This window comes from Mesoplodon densirostris, chromosome 12, assembly GCF_025265405.1.
Source record: "Mesoplodon densirostris isolate mMesDen1 chromosome 12, mMesDen1 primary haplotype, whole genome shotgun sequence".
Classification (NCBI taxonomy): domain Eukaryota; kingdom Metazoa; phylum Chordata; class Mammalia; order Artiodactyla; family Ziphiidae; genus Mesoplodon; species Mesoplodon densirostris.
Genome location: NC_082672.1, coordinates 12140866 through 12163194, shown reverse-complemented (window position 1 = coordinate 12163194; position 22329 = coordinate 12140866). Strand labels below are relative to the sequence as shown.

Sequence of the window (22329 nt, the reverse complement as noted above, 5' to 3'; positions counted from 1 at the left end):
CACGGAGAAAGAAAGGATGCACAGGGCTCTCGCCTGGAGATGACAAATGGAGAAGCCTCGATTATTCCGGGCCGGGTCAGGAAGGAGGCCAGGAGAAACCGCCAACCCATCTCATCGAGGAGGCAGCGCAGACCCCCTGCCCCGAGGACCAGGGCCTGGTGCTGCCAGGGTGACCAGCGGGCACCCAGAGCCCGGGGCCATGGCGCTGCTGCCACTGCCCACCAGTGAGGCCCAGGCTCCGTTACAGTCTGTTTATGTAGCACCAAGAACGCTGTCCTTTCGGCGACCTTCGGTGATTAAGAGGGTCAGTCAGGGGCTTCCCTGGTGGCGCAGTGGTTGAGAGTCCGCCTGCCGATGCAGGGGACACGGGTTCGTGCCCCGGTCCGGGAAGATCCCACATGCCGCGGAGCGCCTGGGCCCGTGAGCCATGGCCGCTGAGCCTGCGCGTCCGGAGGCTGTGCTCCGCAACGGGAGAGGCCACAGCAGTGAGAGGCCCGCGTACCGCAAAAAAAAAAGGGTCAGTCAGGAGCGCCCTGCCTCAGGCCCGAGCGGCCCTCGGCAAAACCAAACGGAGGTCCCTATGGGGACGCCCACCCGGGCAGCAGGCCTCCTGAGTGGGGACGCCCGGCCTCGGACAGCTGGCCCCGTCCCTCACCGCCCACCTCGAGGGCACAGGAGTCACACCCAGACCTCTCTCGAGAAATTGTACAAAGCAGGTTTCTTCTCACAGCCAGTCTTCCTCGACATGGCGGATCATTGCGTCTTGGGAAAAGGTAAAATATTTCTAAAGCTGTGGATACTGTCTTCCTCACATCCTTCCTTGAACCCCGTTCTTACAAAATGGTGGCCTTCTCGCTGGGCTCCCTGCTTGGGCCTTCGGGGGAGTCGAGCAGCTCCTGGGAGACCCCGCAGAGGAACCTACCTGTTCTGCACCCCTGTCGTTGCAGGAAGAGCCGATGCTGCTGCCCAGCTGCTCGGACCTCCCGCCGGCGGCCTGGTGGACCCGGCCTGCGGGAGTTCCGCCCCTGGACCCTGGAGCCCTCGGGGCACGTGCGTCACCCGCAGCTGTGAAGTTTTGCTGTCTCCTTCTCGAATTCTGTCCTTTGCAAGTTTTACTAGTGAGGTGATATTGTAAAATTCCGCCCCCTCTGCGAGGTCTTTGTGAACGACCAGTGTCTCAGGGACTGCACCACGGGCCCGAACTAGGTGCGGTCTCTGACCATGAAGGAGACACCTGTTTCATGCTTGTCCGAGTCCGGGTCCAGGTGGGCCTGGCACAGACGGTGCAGGAAGGATTTCGGATCCCGGCACAACGCCTGCAGAGCGGTGCCTCGGCCGTTGAGCAGGACGCGCTCTGGGAGGTGCCGCGCTGAGGCTCAGAGCCCCGCTGAGGCGCAGTGCCCCGCCCCGAGGCCACCCCAGCCACGCCCCTGGCCGCCCCCAACCCCGCCCCGAGGCCAACCCCCAACCCCAGGAGCTCGCAGCGATTCTCCGCCAAGATGGCGGCAAACACCAGCACAGCTCCGTAAACATCTCCTTTTATGAAGTGCTAATAAATGGATTTGTGCATCAAACACACTTAACATACAGTATAAATTGCATTCTTGTAATCGGACACATTTATGTCATAGGAATTAATTTAATTTAGTTAATAATTAATTGTGAATAAACACAGTCCTCCCTCAGTAAATGCAGGGGATTGGTTTGAAGACTCCCTCGCCTACCAAAATCTGCGGATGCTCAAGTCCCTTATATAAAATGGTGTAGTATTTGCATATAACCTATACTCATCACGCTGTATACTTTAAATCATCGCTAGAGTACTGATAATACCTAATACAATGAAAATGCTAGTAAATAGTTGCCAAAGTGCCTCAACTTCAAGTTTGCCTTTTGGAACTTTCTGAAATGGAAAAAAAAATTTTTTCAATCCATGGTTGTTGAATCCATGGATGTGGATTCTGCAGGTACAGAGCAATAACTGTATGCTGTTATATGTGATTAAGTATGCCATCTATTTCTGCATAATGCCAATAGGTTATAGAGAAATGAATATATGTTATCCTATTTTATTAACCATTTTCTTTTTAATTTTCTATATAGGAAGATGTCTTTGACATGTTGGAGACTTGCAGACTCAGGGGAGGAACTGTACCTTCCAGGGTTGGCTAATTCCTAGCGATAGAAAGCAATCTGCAGAGAACAGCCTTTGATATGCAAACCAATCAATTTAGAGCCCATTCCCCAAACGTCTCCTGGATCAAACTCTCACACACCAATCTAATGTTCTTTTTTCCCTAAGTCACCTGAGGGCCAGATACTGGACAACTAGGCACCACTTTTCCATCCCAGGGCCTATTGGAATTATTCAAACTACCCAATCCTAAGCTTGCTGAGTTTGCCCTCCCTGTCTCACCCATTCATTCCCACAAAAACTTCAATAAAGGCTCTGGCTCATGCTCATCCCCTTTCTCCTGCCTCCTGACTGACCCTGGTGCTTCCCTATGTGGCCCTGTGTGGTGTGTGTGTCCCCTCCTCTTGGGAACTCTAGGTACGAAACTATTCTTTCAAGGCAGATGTCTCCATGTCTGTCATCTTACCATACTTGGCTGGAACAAATCCCAGGTACCTTTTAAAACACCCATATTTCTAACCATTTTGAACTTTGGTATCATAAGTTAAGCATTTTGATGGATGTCCTTGTCACCCAGAACTGGCTGTGTTACCTCTTTTGAGCCTCAGTTTATACATTTGCTTAGAGAGGCTAATTGTAATATCTACCTCGTGAATTCAACCTCATTCCTCCTCCACTTCCAGTCCCCCTAACCAAGGCACATACACCCACACAGTTATAAAACACTCACACTTATGTGAGATAATGCGAAGTTTTAGAGTAGCCACAAAAAATTAGCAAATTTGCTTCTCTTTAGAAAAAGATATCATTTTTGTACTTTTATCTAGAAATAGATAAAAGTACATGTATTTTGGCAGCATTAACCTGAAGTAAGCGTGCAGCTAGTGAAATATCCTCAGTAGCTTTTTTAACAGTGAGAAATAACAAAGGTGTAAAGTCTTCATATTCATTTCTTTAAGCCAATAATCTTCCATGATGAAATGACTTGTTATTTCTGAAGTGTTTAGGATTTACATGTCTTAGAGGCATTATTCAGTTGGGCTATAAAAATTAATTCAGAGAGACTACCTCCAGAATTTTATACTATCTTGTCTATTTTAGATTCAATGAGTGTCAGGAAGAGTTGGGCTTTTCTAGCCTTCTGTATTCTTCACACAGTGTTACAAATGAGAGGCATATATTGCTGAATAATAATTGTGGTCACATTTTTGTTGTTAATTGCTTAGACTATTTCTAGTGCTACAATAAAAATATAAAGGTTTAGGTTTAAAAACACATCTTTGCATGCACCATTCTTATTTCTAAAATGTGATGTGTTTGTTCCTCATTTTGAATATGTAAAGATACTTTGTGTTAAAGTGAAGCTATTATTCATTTATAGCGTAGAAAATGGTTCATAGTTGTATTATGAAAGTATAAATCATGATTTAACTTCAGCACTTTTCTTTATAGATTTTATTTTTGTAGAACTTGCATGATATTTAGTTTACTCATATTAAAAAATATGTGACTTTCAAATTTTATTCAATTCACTCAGAACTCAACACTTGTTCAATTGATGGACATACCTTTTCTTCTCATCTTCTCTGTATTCACACATAAGAATAATCTGTTGACATCACTGGTTGGTTTACAATGTTGGAATCAGATTTTATAAAACACAAGATATCATACCTTATATCACACACCCATATACAACTCAGTTCAGCCTCTGGGCTCCTCAGAAGCTCTCAGTTTTGATAACTAAGATATTGTGGTTGCGCTCTTTATTTTTAATTTACTTGGTGAAGTTCGAGGATGCCTATCATGCCCCAAAATGTCTGCCGCAGTTTTTACTTCAGTGAAGAAATCTGTACAGATCAGAATTTAAATCAGAACTATCTGAATCATTTCCCAAGAACTGGGGCCAAGTGAATGGAGTTGCACCTAAGGAGAGGGAATTGTACGAAATCTACCAAAATGATATAAACGCTCAGAATTTGATCTAGTCTCATCTAATTGTTTTTCGTTGCTAATAAGTTGTGTCCATTTCATTTCCAGAATTTTCTCAGAACAAATGAAGTGAAATCTGCATTATGTGTTTCTAAGGCAGATACAGTCTTTCTAAGTAAATGGATATACTCGTTGGTTCTTCCAGCTCACTACACAAAAGATGTGGGTTTTTTCTCTTGTAAAGATCACCAATAACAAACTTTCTATAATGGAAAAAGTAGGAGGGAAACCAAACAAATACGTTTACAAAGGCAGGTTAATTGCTTGTATGTATGACACAAACTTCATGCTGCCCACAATACATTCCTGGACTGGATTTGCTGCATTATATTTTTAGTTCTTTTTAGTTTCTTAGTTGAACAGTTGACCAAACAAAGAAACACCTCAAGGGCAAGATTGATCATCTAGTAGCTTTTGCTGCTGCATACTAAAATCTAAGTTTCCTGTAGATATAGCAGAGTTCACAGAGCATAAAAATAGCATTGCCAAATTTCCTCTTCTAAGCATTGAACATGTTTTTGCCCCTTTTCCTAAAAGCATTTATAAACAACTAAGTATTAAAGTGAAAAGAGGTGAAAAAAAGAAATTAAAAAATAAAACACATATATCTCAGATCTTTACATAGTTATTTTGAAGAACATTTGTTGTGAAAATTATGAAATTCTGTTAGATAAATCATATGTTGAATAAATTCAACTTTTTAAAGAAAAAGTAGAATAAAAGAAAAAAGAAAGACCATGCATTGAAATATATCTGATTTTAAAATAAAATTTAATTAAATATATCACCAAAACCCTACCTTTTGCTGAATTAAGTATACTGTATTTTTGTTTTAGGAAACATTATGCTCTCTTAATGTCGTATAAAAATGGCTTGTTTCACAAACTTTGTTAACATTATCCAGTTCAAGCCTTTTTTTCCCCACCTAGGCATAATTCTTTCATTTATCCAAGTTTCATAATTTCAAATGAATACTTACTGAAACTGCTGTGTGCATCACATGATGCTAGGCACAGAGGGTCTTAGAGTCTGGTGAATAGTGAATAGTCCCCTATTTAGAAGCTTACGATGTAGCAGGGAATATGTGCAGCAACTAAAGAATCATTTAAAGGTGAGTACATCCCGGAGTGGTAGAGATTGTCCACCTGAGGGTCACTGAAGCACAAAGAGATCTAGCTGAAGGATTTACTGTAGGGAGAATTCTCTCTAGATGGGGATCAATCTGGGTTTTGTCAAAAATTATAGGGGCTTCCCTGGTGGCACAGTGGTTGAGAGTCCGCCTGCCAATGCAGGGGACACGGGTTCATGCCCCGGTCCGGGAAGATCCCACATGCTGCGGAGCACCTGGGCCCGTGAGCCATGGCCGCTGAGCCTGCGCGTCCGGAGCCTGTGCTCCGCAACGGGGAGAGGCCACAACAGTGAGAGGCCCGTGTAACGCCAAAAAAAAAAAAAAAAAAAAAAAAAAAAAAAATTATATAACGTGAAGAAGAGAAGGAGGCAAATAAGTTTGAATGTCTATGTCTCTCAAAGGGTCGATTTGAAAAGCTCCCAAAACATCAAACAGCAAGCAAAAATTATTCCTGCTTCTAGTCCTCTTTCTGTGGTTACCTCTGGTCCAGTCTGCTAAGCCCAGAGGGCTTTGTGCTTTGTTTTCCTTCATCTTATTGCTCACATATGTTTGCAGCACATTTCATCTTTACATTTACTGAGTCACCTAAAATATTTCTGAGAGTCATTTGGAGAGCTACTTCTTATAGGGCACGGATGCTGGGTAGCCTCAGGATCATAGTTCAAAAGCAAACAGAGCGACTAACTCATCATTTCTTACCCCCAAACTAAGTGGAACAGTTCAAAGCCTCCTGTTTTGCCAGTTTTCACTTATTGGTTTAGGAATTTGGTGACAGTCAGAATTATCATGCTTTTTATGTGTTTTATAACATACCTAGCATACAATGAAACTTAATACATGTTAACTAATAAACACAGAACCACATTCATTTCTCTTCTTCCTGAAACATAAGACAATTCTGTACAAATCCCTACGCAGATGCAACTGCAGGATTTTCGAGCAACGTTTTTCCTTAAAGTTTAAAAGTGAGAGGAACGTTCTCCTGTCTAGGTAGTGAATTATTTAACTTCTAGCTCAGGAAAATTTAAAGTTTAAGAAGGCTAGTCTAGAAATCCCTTCTTTGCATATCCAAGCTGTTCATCTCTCAAAAGTCAAAGTGGATGCCAGAATTCCATAGATTTCATTTTTCAAGATGAACATTCATATTTGAACATATTTCAAGCCAGATGGTTTACAGTTCATGTATTTGTTGCTGTTTTCCTGCCACAACAACTAAATATTGAAGACACATATTTGTGATGAGGAGAGCACTTCCAAACCATCTCTCTTGCTGCTCTTTCACACTGCATGCTTCCTCATCCCCTGTGTGCTGCAGGAAAGTTTCTGAGGAATCAAGCAGTGGATTACATCCATTTGATTTAATAGACAGGGGAGGGGTGAAACAACATAAAACGAGCTTCCTAAAAATAAATTTTTTTTTGTAAAAGCTATGAATTTTCTGGTAGCAAATAAAAAAGCAAATGAACACCTATTGAAATATTCTGTTTTCATCATCCATTTAGACAAGCTGGAAAGTTTACTTTTAAGCCAAACTGTAGGACTGTTTGATCAGAGTTCAGAAAAGAACAGAAAGATGAAACAAAAGTTTTGTATTTTTTTTTTAAATAAAGCCATCAGATAAGAAAGTATTAGCTGGAGAAAGCATTGTACATTTGTTCTGAAGGATGTCAATGTCACTCAACCGGCTCAATGGTATCTCTCTTCTAGGATGAAATTATTTGCTGCTCATTCGTCATCTCATGTGCAATTTGTTATTATTCTGCTCAGCTATCAATATTTGTATTATTACAACATTAAAGATTCATTTTGTTGACAAAGGACTCAGTTAGGAAGCTGAACCATAATAATACAAAAATTAAAAAAATGGACAATAGAAGAAAGAACTGTAAGCACAGAAAAGAGGTATGTTTGCTTGGTAGCTTAACAAAATTGTTATGAATATTCAATAAACACTAAACTAGAAACTGGCAAAAAGGGACAAACCTGTCCACAGCCATCACCACAACCATCATCCAACAACACAGGACATGCACACACAAAAGACTCAGTAATAACTTTTTTTTTTTTTTGGCCATGCTGTGTGGCATGCAAGATCCCCACCAGGGATCGAACCCATGCCCCCTGCAGTGGAAGTGAAAAGTTTTAACCATTGCACTGCCAGGGAAGTCCCAAGTAAAATTTTTTAAAAGATGGTCTTCAGAACTTCATACTTAGAATCAAAATTGCCTAGACTCCTCTGGGGGCTAGCCCTACTACCAGCATCTCACAGCAGCTGTGGTCAGGTTCTGTAGCCCCTCCAGGGGCCAGCATTGCCCACCAGCATGCCATAGCAGCCATGGCCAGGCTCTGCAGCTGGTCTAGGGGCAGCCTTGCCTATGTATCATCGAAAATATAAAATGTGAGGGAGGGGAATTTAAAAATGAAGCTTTGGAATTTAATTTTTTAAAAAAGTTTATAAAAATGGCTATAAATACATACATATCAATAATTACTTTGAAAGTAAATGAACTAAATTTGCCAATCAAAAAACAGAATGGCTGAATGGATTTTTTTTAAAAAGCTATCTATATTCTTTCTACAAGGGACTCACTTCAGTAGAAAGGACACACACAGACTGAAAGTGAGGGGATAGAAAGAGATATTTCAAGCAAATGGTAATGAAAAGAGACATGGAGTAGCTATATTCATATCAGACAAAATAGACTTTGAAACAAAGACTGTAATAAAAGACAAAGAAGGGCATTATGCAATGACAAAGGGGTCAATCCAGCAAGAAGATATAACGTTTATAAAAGTATATGTATCCAACAGATGAGCACCAAGATATGTAAGCAAATATTAATAGACTTAAAAGGGAAAATTGAAAGCAATACAACAATAGTAGGGGACTTTAACACCTCACTTACCTCAATGGATCATCCAGACAGAAAATCAATAAGAAAACATTGGACTTAAACACCACATTAAAGCAGATGAAATTAATAGATATACAGAGAACATTCATCCAGAATGGATATTCTGATGTATCAATAGAAGCATCAAGGCTGTCTTTAAACCTTTCTTCATTCTTCTCCTGTATATTCTTCCATTTATCCCTCATTTAACAAGTTATTGCATGCTGTGTCCCATGAGTGCTGTGTGGGCCCTGGGGGGCCAAGAGGAATAAGACATAAGCCTGACTTCAAGAAGTTACAGTGCAGCACGCCAGCCATCCCATTCATTCCAGGTCCCTCACTACAAGTCTTTATTACATTTTACTTGCATTTTTGCAGCAGTCCATAACTGATATATCTGTCTGTAGTTATTCTGCTTCCATCTTGATATTGCAATCAAAGTATCTACCTTTCTAAAGCACAGAACAAATCAACTGATTGGATGAGGTCCACCTGTATTGTGGAGGATAATCTGCTTTACTCACAGTCTACTGACTTTTTTTTGAGGTTTATTTATATATATTTTTATAGATGGATTTTTTTTTTTCTGCATTGGGTCTTTGTTGCTGCGTGTGGGCTTTCTCTAGTTGCAGTGAACGGGGCTACTTTTCGTTGTGGTGCATGGGTTCCTCATTGTGATGGCTTCTCTTGTTGCGGAGCACAGGCCCTAGAGCATGCAGGCCTCAGTAGTTGCAGCACATGGGCTCAGTAGTTGTGGCTTGCCGTCTCTAGTGCGCAGGCTCAGTAGTTGTGGTGCATGGGCTTAGTTGCTCTGTGGCATGTGGGATCTTCCTGGACCAGGGCTCGAACCCGTGTCCTCTGCATTGGCAGGCGGATTTTTAACCACTACGCCGCCAGGGAAGTCCCAAAGTCTACTGATTTAAATGTTAAATACATCTAAAAAAATACCTTCACGGTAGCATGTAGATTGGTGTTTGACCAAACAACATTGTCACAGCTTAGTCATAGCTTAGTCAAGTTGACTCATAAAATTAACCATCACATGCCTCATAACCTTCACCGCCATCAAGGATTAGTTCAAATATGAGCACCTCTGGCAGCTTTCTTACTCTGGCATGCTTTCAGCCTAGTGAGGCGAATGCTAAAAGGTGTTGTAGGTCAAGGAACATTGTTACCACTAGGAGGCAGCAGTCTGCTTATTTTCCCAGCTAAGGAAGAGGGGTTCTCCAAGGAGTTTGCCCTCTGATAAGAGCCTTAAAGTGAATTGAAATTCAACCAGGAAGAAAGAGATGTAAGAGTTTTCCAGGCAGGGGGAGCAGCAGGTGCAAAAACAGAATCACAAAACCACGTGGCTGTGAGGGAACGGCAAACGTGTTACAGGGGCAGAGACTGGAGAGGCAGACCAGGCGATCACAGAGGGACTTTGTTAGTTTCCTAGGGCTGCTGTAACAAATTACCACCAGCTGGAAGCTTAAAACAACAGAAAGGTGTTGTCCTACACTGCTGGTGGCTGCCAACACCCTTGGCTCTCCTTGGCTTGGGACTGTGTAATTCCAATCTCTGCCTCCGCCTTCACTTGGCCTTCTGCTCTCTGTGTGTGTCTGTCTTCTCCTTTTCTGGCTCCTATGAGGACAGCCCATCATCATATTTAAGGCCTGTCCTGATCCAAGATAATCTCATCTCAGATACTTACCTTTATTATATCTGCAAAGACCCTTATTCTAAATGAAGTCATATTCTGACATTCCAGGTGGACGTATCTTTTGGGGGCAACAATTTAATCCACTACAGCCTTGTAGGAAAAAAATGACAGATTTGGATCTGAGCCTGCTTTCAGGGACCACAGATTCAGATTCCAGGTGGTTAATGTCAGTGAGCTGGGGCCCAAGTTGCCTACTGTGACCGACCTCATCTGAGAGGAGCAGCCGCTACTCAGCTCCTGAAGGAACGTGGGCCAGCATAATTATATCTTTTCAATTTTTGAAGAAAAGTCAGATTTCTAGAATTTTACATAAAATATTATTTTAAAATTTGGGAACAAATTTAAATGAAAATAAAACCAAGGCTTATATTACAGTATGAGCCCAAGAAATGAATCTGTTGATTGGGAATGGCTCATGGACGCTTGGTTGAGAACTGTTGCTGTAGGGGATGATCAGCCCTGTAAAAATGTGAAACACAGGGTACAGGCCCCAGATTGCAGCATCAGAAGATGATCTTGGTGTCAAGGTGGAGGATGGATCTGAGGGAATGAGCCTAGAAACCAGGAGGCAAAGTAGAAGGTCATTGCATTAGGCTGGGAGAGAGCATATTCAGTTAATTCAAGGAGTGGCAGCCTTAATGCATCACCGAACCCCTGTGAACACTTACTGAATGATACAGGAATTAACAGGCATTAAAAAAAACTAGGACATATGAAATAATAAAACCTAAGGAGACAAAAATTTTTTCCTGTAAAATTAAAATATCAAAGAATTCTTTTTTCTCTTTTTAAAAAACTGGATCTATCAACGACCCTTCTGCTTTCATTTTCAAATGAAAAATGTAACCATATGCACAACTAATTAAATTAATATAGCTTATTATGACAAAAATAATTTTCTTTTAACTTTGTGGACAGCACCACATTTTATATTAAGCTGCTAATACTCATAACCATATGATTTCAAAATCAGCCAAGCTTGAAAAATTATTGTCTGTGACATTCCCTATGATCAAAGCAACCCCAATTATAATATTATATTAACCAAGCTAAAAAATAGTATTACAATTTCTAACCTTTCTGAATGGTAATTAGTCATCTAACTATGTATCCACACTTATTTGATATATTTGCATAGTTAATTAATTATGATTTATTTAAAAGTATTCCATTTGTAAAACTTTGCTCTCCTTACCCTACAAATCAAATTGCCGAGGGATAAATTTCATTTTAAAACATCTTTAAAAAATCGTGTTAAGATAGGTTTAAGACATAAAAGAAGAAAGTGCTGAAAACATGTGGTTCTTTCTCTTCTGAAAAATTAAACTTTTCAGAAGAGATGGGGGCTAAGTTTGAGGAACCTAATAACAAATGCAAATGAGACACTTGAGGAGCCCTGAAGTCTCCTTCAGAACAACAATTGACTAAATAAGGAACTGGAAAAGATAATACTCCTAAACTGTGCTGGGTGCACACTCAGAGAAAAAGCTTTCAAACTTGTAGGATCTATTAGCCTGTAGTGCATCAGTGCATCTGTTAAAGTCACACGATCTAGAAGGCAGTCCCCATTGAATCACTGAGAGTGTAAGTATCAAGCTCAAGGTCAAATTATTGCAGGACATAGATTAAAAGGTTAAAAACTGTCTAAAATGAGTACCAGAAATTAAACCGGATATATATCTACATGAACTCAAGTGTCCAGGTGAAAAATTCAATTATTCAGATGTTTACAAATATCAAAATATCTGGATGAAGAAAGCTTCCAGATTTCACCTGGATTTTCTGGACTGTGTGAACATATCTGTACAAGTTTAATTTCTGACACTTCTGATCAAGGCTGTGGTGTTCATAGATGCAGGGAACTCCACTACTACTTAGAGTACACAGAAATTGTCACCTAAACTATTTTTAAATATTAAGAAACCAAGTTTATGAGAAAACTCCAGGTAGCAAAATGAAGAGGGCACAGTATGCAGAGAAGTAGTGGTGAGAGGTGGGTTCCAGTGTGGAAACTCACCTCAGGACTTACAGGTCAGGAAAGATGCCCCAAGCATACCCAAGAGGTGATACAGGCTCCCTACCCAATGGAAGAAGCTGTGACATCACTGTCCTGTCTGTCAATAAGAACTGAAAGATATTTGCTTATCCTGGAAGACAGGAGTTCATACCTTACTGTGGGAGGAGACAATTGCCTTGAGAGTTGGAACCCTGAATTTGTGCTAAAAGGCAATAAACATAGAGCCATGAATTAATGTAAAAATGGTTCATAACCAGCAAAACTTTTAAGGTCTTGGCAGAGACATTGGAAAATGTCCTATGGAAGGTAGCACTCAACTACTGGGTTTCCTTTAAGATTGAGAGATAACCTTACATAGGGAAATTTTTAGTACATTTAAGGTTCGGTACACAGCAAGATGGTCCATAGACAGTAAATTAGATAATTATCATCTAAATTATTAGGAATAAAGGAGCAATAACTACATAAAAAGGAATTATTCCAACTTATTTTTAAAAGTAATTGAACTACATTTGAGATATAAACTGTAAGGACTAAAAGAACTAAATTATACTTTTATTGGTAATATTACTGTAAGACTGTTGTGTGTATTAAGGATAAAGAAAATGAATATTTATTTTTGTGTCATTGAGAACCAAGGTTTTCAATGTGGGGAAAAATGATACATATGTGAGCTTAAAGAGGCTAAATGGAAACTCTATAATTATGGATTTGAACTAGAAATATCAGTATAACATCATGATATATTTATCTAAAAGGTTATTTTCTAGTTATGCTAATAAAAAAGGCCAGTGGTGGGGACGGGGAGGGGACCAAATGGCAAAGGGGCAATGAACATCTCTTGGCTCAGGTTGTGGTTTCTAAATACCATTTGCCACAAATCCATGGAGAAGTGGCTGAGTTCTGGAGCAGGAAATTTACAAGAGCCTGGACTACCTTGTCATGCCAGAAAACAAGGGAACTATCAAAGACTCCAAGTAACATGTCAATGAGACTTCAGAGCCAAACTGAGAAAGTTCCCACAGGCCAGAGATGGAACAATTTGAGGACCAAGAAAGACAGCACATATCAAATATATTTAAAGGCATGAGTTCATAAAGATATTAAAAGGAAGCCCCTCCTTTGTCACCTTTCAAAACTGTTGGGACACCAGCTCATTTGAAACCTGTTAAAAGGAAAGAGTCAACCATTTTTACATTTTTATCCTTTCTGTTTGAACTGTCTGTAGGGTAACCAAATAATTGATGAAGAAAAATTCTCTTTCTAGGAGGGCTGATTTCAAGCTTATGATAGCAAAAGGAATAATAAAATTTTAGAATTATCATTTGGAAACACAACTTGAATGGACTTAGGCAACTTTTATCACTAGTCGATAACATCAAAAAAAGAAATTCATCCAGGCATTATGAATCTCTTCATGGTCCATAACATTATAAAGTATTTTTGCCAAGCAAAATATTGAATATGATCAGGTTTCTAGATCTAACCACCAATTTTCAGGGAGTAGTGGGTATAGAAGAGTATAAAATACTCTATTATTTAAAATAATACCTGGAGGCATTTAGCAAATTCCAGACTAAGAGGTGCTCTGTAGGACAACCTATTCAGTTTCTTCAGACAACAACATGAAAGTTAGAGGAAATCTATACATTAAGACACATTAGCCAGTTGCAGTGCATGGACCTTAATAAACAACTGAAAATAAAACTATAAAAAATTATGAGACTGTAAGAAAATTGAACACTGAGTGGATCTGGTGATGTCAAATATATATATATATATATATATATATAATCTTTAGGTATGACAATGTTATGGTGATTACATTTAAAAAAGAGTCTTTATCATTTAGAGATATATTAAAATATGTGTGGATGCAAATATATAATGTCTGAGATTTGTTTAAAAATAATCAAGGGGTAGGAGAAAGTGGATGGGGGGTAACAAATGAATAAAGACTGGCCGAGAGTTTACTATTTTTGAATCTAGGACAAGCACATGGGGGTTCATAATATTACCCTCTCTAATATTTAACAAAATAAAGAGTTCTAGAAAAAGAAATAATAGAAAAATGTGAAAGAGACTTTAAAATAAATGTTTAAAATAGAGAGTTAAGAGAGGAAGATGATCATTAAATAATAGCATGAATAATGAAAGATAAGTAAAACAAAATAGTAAAGACAAAACTGAAGCAATGAACCCAACAACATAGATTTTTTTAAAGCATCAGAGTATACTATGAATAACTCTCTAAAATTTTGAAAAAATAGATAAAACATATGACTTTCAAGAAAAATATACATTAGTGCAATGTACTCAAGGAGAAAAAGAAGACCTGAGTAGAAAAGTAATTATTAAAGAAATTAATTAATAATCAAAATCTTACCCTGTCCTTTCCCAAAGCAGTGATAGGACAAAGGGCCCGGGAATTTTTAGAAGAAAGTTTTATGGAAACTTTACAAGAGATGTCTCTCTTATAAATACAATTCTATGCTAGTATAATCTTGATAGCCAAACTAGATAAAGTACAAGAAAAGAAAATTATAGACAAATTTTGTTTTGAAACTTGATGTAAAATTCCTAAGTAAGATATTAGCAAATTGACTATAAGTGTATAGAGAAAAAATTGTTAGGACAAACTACTGTTTATTTAAGGAATTCAAGAGTGTTTTTTTAAAAAAATAGACATCTCTAAATATTATTCACTGTACTAACAAATTCAGATCAAAATCAATAGAACTGTCTCAACGGTTGGAGAAAAATTATTCTATAAAAGTCAATATTCATTTATGATGAAAGCTCTTATTAAACTATGAATATGAGATAGAGTTCTTAAACTAAAGAAGGACATCTAACAAAAAGTTATAATGAACCTCAGACTTAATGATATAACTTTGGGCTTCCCTGGTGGCGCAGTGGTTGAGAGACCGCCTGCCGATGCAGGGAACACAGGTTCGTGCCCCGGTCCGGGAAGATCCCACATGCCGCGGAGCGGCTGGGCCCGTGAGCCATGGCCACTGAGCCTGCGCGTCCGGAGCCTGTGCTCCGCAACGGGAGAGGCCACACAGTGAGAGGCCTGCGTACCGCAAAAACAAACAAACAAACAAACAAACTTAAAAGCATTTTCCATTAATGTACTTTATAAAACAAAGATGCTCATTATAATCATCCAACCTTGTTCTCGAGGACTTAACCAAGAAGATAATACAAGAAATAGAACTACAGTTTATAGAATTATAAAGAAAAAGGCAGACTGCGAATGATTATCTACATATATGGTCCAAGAGAATCAGAACTTATAGCAACTAAAAGATTTTAAGAAAGTTGGTATATAAAAGGTTAACATACACAATTAATAGATTTTCTATTTCTAAAATACAATCAGTAAGAAAATCCTATTCACAATGGCAATAAAATTTATGTGGTAGCCAGGAACAAATTTAGCAAAACATATGTTATATTGTTATGGAAAAAATTACAAAACTTTGTAATGTAAACACTGAGATCAGCTTAGAGTAATAAACAATGTATCATTTTCATGAGTGAGAAGACTCACAATAATGAAGATGCCATTTCCCCACCAAATCAATTTTTAAATTCAATGCAATTACATTAAAATCTCATAACTAAGTTTTTGGAATTTGAGAAAGAGATTCAAAAATTAAAATTGAAAAATAAAAAATTGAAAAATAAGATAATTCTAAAAGCAAAATTAAGCAAAGGTAATAGGCACAAAGAAAGGACAATTATTCTGTCACGTACCAAGATAATATAAAGCTTAATTAAAAATATGATACAATATAAAATGTGGTTTTGGAATAAGAACAAATTACTGAATGGTACAGAATATAATGTCTAGTAGAGGATTTATCTTATGTGGGAACTTATATGAGAGGTGCCGTTACAACTCAGTGGGCAGAAGATGGACTGTTTAATACGTGATAAGAAGATAAATGGCTTTCAATATGGAAAAAATAGAATTGGTTCCCTTTCTCACTCTATCTATACAAATGAATTCTGTATGGATTAAATGCGTAAAGATGAAAACCAAAAATTTGAAACTATTAGAAGAAAATACAGGAGATAGATTTATCACCTGGGAATAAAAAAGGATGTCTTAAACAAGGTACAAAAAAGAAGATTTATAAATTTGACCACAACAAAATTAAAGCTTTAATTTATACAATAACAAACATAATATGTAGTTAAAGGATTGTGAAAACTGAGAAAAAATTTTAACATATATTAATGCTATATAATTAATACCTTTAATATAAAGATAGAAGGAAATTCTAGAAATCCATAAGAAAGAGACAGAAAACTCTCTAGAAAACTAAACACATGAATCTGGACAGCAATGAGAAGAGGAAATCAAATTGGTCAACACACCTATAAAAGGAAATTTAACTTTATTAATAATTTGAGAAATACAAACTGAAGAAACAAAGAAACCTTTCTGACACATTCGATTGGCAAAATTAAAATGCCAGGGTATATTGAGTTGGCAAGGATTAAGGCAAAGGAATTCCCCCAACCATTTAACTGTTAAAACCACTCTGGAAAGGCTTTGAGTAGTACGTAGCTGTCTGGAATATTTGTACACCCTACCACCTAGCAACTCTGCTAGGTGCCTGCCTTAAAGAAGTTTCACACATGTATCCAAGGAGATATGTACAAGAATTTTGTTGCATTTTTTTAAAGAAATAAATTTTAAACCACCTCATGTCTACAACTAGGAGAATGTATAAAAGGCACTTGATTCTGAATTTTGTTTGCTATTATGATTCTTAGTATTACCTTTATCACTCAATCAAATTTGTCTCTTGCCCTGTGTTTTGTCATGGATTTGGGGTACAAAATTATGTGACCTCCCCATCCTCAGTGATTTTCCGTGATTGCATTTCTCTATGTTCTTATGGATTCTTAACTAGGAAAAAATTTTACCAGAAATTAAAAATAACAAAGTCTTGGTTTTGGAGGATGGCCCTCAGTAGCAAACAAAGACTCAAGAGAAAGAAGAAATGTATGGGGTGGATGGAGGAGGATCTGACTGGAGAAACATTTGGGACGGAGAATGATTGGGAGCTCAGTGAGAGCTGGGGAATATGGAGGGGTGTGTGAACTGATTTGAAAACCAGAGGCAGTATCCTTCTGGTACTAAGTTCTAGGTCAAATTTTTAAATTTTCTGTTTGAAATTTTAAAAAAAGATTGAGAAAATATTTTATAAAAAACCGTATTATCTTCATTAAAAATATTTTTTAAAACATATATAGCCTTTTAAATACAGTCCTGTTGTTGACTTTGGGGTACAGATGCTGTGAGACTATTTTCTTCTTCTATGATTATATGTTAATTACATATTCTGATTACATTACATAGTGATTACATTCCCTTGCTTCAGTCTTTCCAAAGGCAGCATTTTAGACAATCTTGAAATAGTCTTTCATAAATTATCTTTTAATAAAAGAAAAGAAGCATAACCAATTATAATTAAGTGTTCAAGAGGTAACAATTTTTTTTTCTTTGCAAAAATAAGATCTGGGAAATTTGTGCAGCCTTGTGTTCTGAGAGGCTAAAAAACCCTATAGCAACTGAAAAATGACATTGTTAAATAAATGAGGTACAAAATTTGATTTACCTTAATATTGTTATAGTCTGGTGGGGAAAATCCACAATATTCTTCATCCTGTCACTTACAAATTAAAAAAGTATCCATTGTTTACTTAGCCCCTAAAATGCTGTGGCTGTCAGTGCGACTGTAGATGCTGTGACTGACCTAAGCTCTTCCATGTTAGGGAACATGTGAATACTGCACACATACACACACATGCTAATATATTTATGTCTACTCCTTGAGGACAGGCATGATTTGTATATGTGTGTGCCATGAAATGAATTTTAGTTACAATGAGTTACAATTTAGGGCGGCTGGTGATACTCTCCCACTCACCTGTCTTGAATAATTTATAAACTTTCACTTACATGCAAATTTAGGACTCTCTATCATGCAGATCATTTAGGAGAAAATTTTTAACTTCTGGTAATTGCTCTACTAAATCATTATTTAAGTTTATGTCATCGCATCCATTCGGTTTTGGGTCACTTAGGAAGGTAGAATAGAAGTGCCATTCAGGTTCAGTGTTAGTTTAAGCAAAATTAATTATCTGTCTAGTGGTTTATCTGGATTGTGTTGGACCTGCTAATTAAATTTCTGCAGTCTAGAGTTAGCCAAGTAAATGATGTAGGGATAACTTTGGAAATTAACAACATAGTACTTCTGAATGTTCTAGTAGAACCTACAATAGAGTTGGTTTGTGTTGTTAGTCTTAAATTTTCACTTCTGGTTTTTTGCTTTTGTCTGTATAGTCACAGGAATGAATTATTTGGTTATTCTGTGTTGTCAGCCACAGTGCTTTTGTGGTGGGATTGAGCAGGTTAGGCATACAGGAAACTGGAATCAACAGACTGGGTTCCTGTGAAACCTGGCTCTGCTCTTACCAGCTGGCTAATGTTGGCTAAAGTCCTAACCTTCCTGAGCCTCAGTTTCCACAGCCATATAATGGGGATGATTATCATACTCATACTCACAGGGTGATGGTAAGGATACATTAAGATGGTGTACATCAACTCCTGGGCACAGTGCAGCATAAACGCATAAAACATATTAGTTATTATTACTCAAAGTCCCTGCCACGCATCAGGATTCTACCCATTTCTTTCATGAGATAGCCAGAAGACTTGTGGTTCGTTTCTTCCTTGTTGCCTATGACAATGGTCCTTAAACCTGGCGGCAAATTCGAATCACTTTTGAAGCTTTAAAACAATACTAATGTCAGATCTATTTCAAAATCAACTGGATAAGAATTTTGGCACAGTGTCATTATTTCTTAAACCATCTTGAAGTGATTCTAATTAGCAGTCAGGGTTGAAAGCTCCTGGCAAATGAAATCTTTCTTTAAAGAAAATTCTGCTCTTGGCTGTGTGGAGATGCAGGGGTGGGCATAGAGGGATGTATCTCTTTCATTTCACCAAGAAGCGCCTAAGAATGTAGCCCATAACCTTGCTTTCAATGTTTCACCTGCCATTCTCTTTTCTAGCTGTTGCAGGTAGGTTTCTACCCTTGCCAGGGCACACATTACTGGTGGCTTTCTCATTGCAGGGTCTACTTACCTATGTCGTTGACTACTCTCTCCTTCCTTTCTTCCTCCTCCTTGACTTTACTGTCAGCCTCATATGTTCCCATTGTATTTCTCCCCATTGTTCCTTCTAATTTCCTTCATGAACTCTTCTTTGTCTATCCTGATCAACATCACAACAAATGTTGGTTATCTCAAAGGTTTTATTTTTGACCCTTTTTTCTTCTCAAGCTTCATGTTCTCCATCAGCAATCTCAACCAGACCTATAGTTTCACCCTAATGATGATGAACCCCAAACTATTTCTAGTCCAGAACTTCATCTTGCGCTCTAGACTTTGAATTACCAAGTTTGTAGTTGTTTTTGTTTGCACATCTAGAATAGTTCCTGGCACATAGGAGGTGCTTATTTATTTTTAAAATGAAACTAATCTACCAATGAATGAATGGCCTACAAGGCTAGTATAAGACTAAGCGGTTTGAATTTCATCCTGGATGCAATGAGAAATCACTGGAAGTTTTTATTTCTTTTTTAATTAAAATTTTTTGTTATTCTTATTTATTTATGTTTTTAACATCTTTATTGGAGTATAATTGCTTTACTTTGTTGTGTTAGTTGTTGCTGTATAACAAAGTGAATCAGCTATATATATACATATACATATATCCCCCATATCCCCTCCCTCTTGCGTCTCCCTCCCACCCTCCCTATACCACCCCTCTAGGTGGACACAAAGCACCGAGCTGATCTCCCTGTGCTATGGGGCTGCTTCCCAATAGCTATCTATTTTAATTTGGTCAGGTATATATGTCCATGCCACTCTCTCACTTTGTCCCAGCTTACCCTTCCCCTTCCCTGTGTCCTCAAGTCCATTCTCTATGTCTGGGTCTTTATTACTGTCCTGCCCATAGGTTCTTCAGAACCTTTTTTTTTTTTTTTAGATTACATATATATGTGTTAGCATACAGTATTTATTTTTCTCTTTCTGACTTACTTCACTCTGTATGACAGAATCTATGTCCATCCACCTCACTACAAATAACTCAGTTTCATTTCTTTTTATGGCTGAGTAATATTTCATTGTATATATGTGCCACATCTTCTTTATCCATTCATCTGTCGATGGGCACTTAGGTTGCTTCCATGTCCTGGCTATTGTAAATAGTGCTGCAATGAACATTGTGGTGCATGACTGTTTTAGAATTATGGTTTTATCTGGATATATGCCCAGGAGTGGGATTGCTGGGTCATATGGTAGTTCTATTTTTAGTTTTTTAAGGAACCTCCATACTGTTCTCCATAGTGGCTGTGTCAATTTACCTTCCCACCAACAGTGCAAGAGGGTTCCCTTTTCTCCACACCCTCTTCACATTTATTGTTTGTAGATTTTTGTTGATGGACATTCTGACTGGTGTGAGGTGATAGTTCACTGTAGTTTTGATTTGCATTTCTCTAATAATTAATTTTGTTAATCATCCTTTCATGTGTTTGTTGGCAATCTGTATACCTTTTTTGGAGAAATGTCTACTTAGGTCTTCTGCCCATTTTTGGATTCGATTGTTTGTTTTTTTGATACTGAGCTGCATGAGCTGCTTGTATATTTTGGAGAGTAATCCTTTGTCAGTTGCTTAGTTTGAAAATATTTTCTCCCATTCTGAGGGGTGTCTTTTTGTCTTGTTTGTGGTTTCCTTTGTTGTGCAAAAGCTTTGAAGTTTCATTAGGTACCATTTGTTTATTTTTGTTTTTATTTCCATTTCTCTAGGAGGTGGGTCAAAAAGGATCTTGCTGTGATTTATGTCAGAGAGTGTTCTTCCTATGCTTTCCTATAAGAGTTTGATAGTTTCTGGCCTCACATTTAGGTCTTTAATCCATTTTGAGCTTATTTTTGTGTATGGTGTTAGGGAATGTTCTAATTTCGTTCTTTTACATGTGGCTGTCCAGTTTTCCCAGCGCCACATATTGAAGAGGCTGTCTTTTCTCCATTGTATATTCTTGCCTCTTTTATCAAAGATAAGGTGACCATATGTGCGTGGGTTTATCTCTGGGCTTTCTATCCTGTTCCATTGATCTATATTTCTGTTTTTGTGCCAGTACCATACAATCATGAGCACTACAAGCTACAGCTTGTAGTATAGTCTGAAATCAGGGAGCCTGATTCCTCCAGCTCCGTTTTTGTTTCTCAGGATTGCTTTGTCTATTCGGGGTCTTTTGTGTTTCCATACAAATTGTGAAATTTTTTGTTCTAGTTCTGTGAAAAATGCCAGTGGTAGTTTGATAGGAATTGCATTGAATCTGTAGATTGCTTTGGGTAGTATAGTCTCTTTCACAATGTTGATTCTTCCAATCCAAGAACATGGTATATCTCCATTGGTTTGTATCATCTTTAATTTCTTTCATCAGTGTCTTATAGTTTTCTGCATACAGGTCTTTTGTTTCCTTAGGTAGGTTTATTCCTAGGTATTTTTTTCTCTTCCTTGCAGTGCTAAATGGGAGTGTTTCCTTAATTTCTCTTTCAGATTTTTCATCATTAGTGTATAGGAATGCAAGAGATTTCTGTGTACAAATTTTGTATCCTGATACTTTACCAAGTTCATTGATTAGCTCTAGGAGTTTTCTGGTAACATCTTTAGGATTCTCTAAGTATAGTATCAGGTCATCTGCAAACAGTGACAGTTTTACTTCTTTTTTTCCAATTTGGATTCCTCTTGTCTCTTTTACATCTCTGATTGCTGTGGCTAAAACTTCCCAAACTATGTTGACTAATAGTGGTGAGAGTGGGCAACCTTGACTTCTTTCTGATCTTAGTGGAAACGGTTTCAGTTTTTCACCATTGAGAACGATGTTGGCTGTGGGTTTGTCATATATGTCCTTTATTATGTTGAGGTAAGTTTCCTCTATGCCTACTTTTCTGGAGAGTTTTTATGATAAATGGGTGTTGAATTTTGTCATAAGCTTTTTCTGCATCTATTGAGATGATCATATGGTTTTTCTCCTTCAATTTGTTAATATGGTGTATGACATTGATTGATTTGCGTATATTGAAAAATCCTTGCATTCCTGTTATAAACCCCACTTGATCATGGTTATGATCCTTTTAATGTGCTGCTGGATTCTGTTTGCTAGTATTTTGTTGAGGATTTTTACATCTATGTTCATCAGTGATATTGGCCTGTAGTTTTGTTTTTTTGTGACGTTTTTGTCTGGTTTTGGTATCAGGGTGATGGTGGCCTCGTAGAATGAGTTGGGAAGTGTTTCTCCCTCTGCTATATTTTGGAAGAGTTTGAGAAGGATAAGTGTTTGCTCTTCTCTAAATGCTTGATAGAAT

The 22329-nt window shown here is 38.0% G+C and overlaps 1 pseudogene; it reads right to left on the bottom strand.

Moving 5' to 3' along the window:
• Positions 1 to 578: 578 nt before the first annotated feature.
• LOC132499805 (BTB/POZ domain-containing protein KCTD5-like) lies at positions 579 to 19127 on the bottom strand (annotated as a pseudogene).
• Positions 19128 to 22329: the final 3202 nt, after the last annotated feature.